At 37.3% G+C, this 1,422-nt stretch overlaps 1 pseudogene; it reads right to left on the reverse strand.

Annotated features, from left to right (window-relative positions):
* Window positions 1-288: 288 nt before the first annotated feature.
* Window positions 289-931, reverse strand: LOC136398049 (myosin regulatory light chain 12B-like; annotated as a pseudogene).
* Between the last annotated feature and the right edge of the window lie 491 nt (window positions 932-1,422).

Raw genomic sequence — 1,422 nt, forward strand, 5'->3', positions numbered from 1 at the left:
CCCATTTCCAGTCTTTTATAGAGATGCCTGTGCCCAAAATGGCTGAGAATAAGTACTACAAGAAATGCAAAGCTCGCCTGACCTGTGGTGGCGCAGTGGATAAAGTGTCAACCTGGAAACACTGAGGTTGCCGGTTCAAAACCCTGGGCTTGCCTGGTCAAGGCACATATGGGAGTTGATGCTTTCTGCTCCTCCCCCCTTCTCTCTCTCTCTCTCTCCCCTCTCTAAAATGAATAAATAAAATCTTAAAAAAAAAAAAAAAAAGAAATGCAAAGCTGTAAAGCTAGGCCATGCAATAGGCTCTAAGAGAAGGTCTCGGAAATACCCAAAGTGGTGACAGGAAACATTTGGCTGGAATTTGGAGTTCTTTTCAGTCATCTTTGTCTTTTGCTCCATGTTTAAGGATGCATATGAATTCATTGTAATTGCAATTTCCCTTTTTGTAAATAAGTGCTTCTCTGTACAGCTCATCTCCTTCCTCTTTGTAAACTGATCTCCTACTGTTGTCAATAGCTCTCTCAGGTAATCTTCCTGAAAGGTGCCTGTTGCTTCTTCATGAAAACAGGCAAAAGCATTTATGATGATATCTTCTGGATTTGTGCCATTTAACTTTTCACCAAACATCGTGAAGAATCTGTGAAATTTATGAGACCTGGTACTTCATTCATCATGGCATCTAGATATCATTGGTTGGATTTTTCCCCTAGGAGGCAAGCATATTGTGTAACTTTTCCTTGTCAATGAAACCATCTCTGTTCTGATCAATCATGTTGAAGACCTCTTTAAACTCCTAAATCTGTGACTAGTCAAACATAGCAAACACACTGGATGTTGCATGCTGAGGGAGTTTCTTGATGATTTTGGTCTTTGCCTTTTTGCTTGACATGGTGGTGGTTAGATCCCTGCACAGCCGCAGGAATCCAACTTCTTCAGTGACCCTTCTTGCTGCTCTTGCTGCCACTATCTCCACCTTCCTAAACCAGAGCCACTAAAATCCTACAATGCACATCTTGAACTTGACTTTCTGTGCTTCAGTTTGGATAGCTTCTATTATTATGTCTTCAAGTTCAGTATCTTTATTTTGGTAATATCTAATCTGCTATTAATCCCATTCAATAACATTTTCATTTTAGACATTCTATGTTTTAAATCTCCTGAATTTTATTTTGTAAATATCTTTCATTTCTCTCATTATATGTCTTTACTTTCTTTATCATTGAGCATATATAAATATTTGTTTTAATATCCTTTTCTACTAAATTCATCAACTCTGTCATTTCTTGGTCGGTTTCTATTCATTGATTTTTCTCCTGATTATGGGTTATGTTTTCCTGCTTCTTTATAAGTCTACTAATTTTTATGAAATGGTAGACATTGTGAATCATGTTGTTGATAGTTTTTGTTGTAAACCTTTAAAGAGTG

Source organism: Saccopteryx leptura, chromosome 3 (assembly GCF_036850995.1).
Source record: "Saccopteryx leptura isolate mSacLep1 chromosome 3, mSacLep1_pri_phased_curated, whole genome shotgun sequence".
Lineage (NCBI taxonomy): Eukaryota > Metazoa > Chordata > Mammalia > Chiroptera > Emballonuridae > Saccopteryx > Saccopteryx leptura.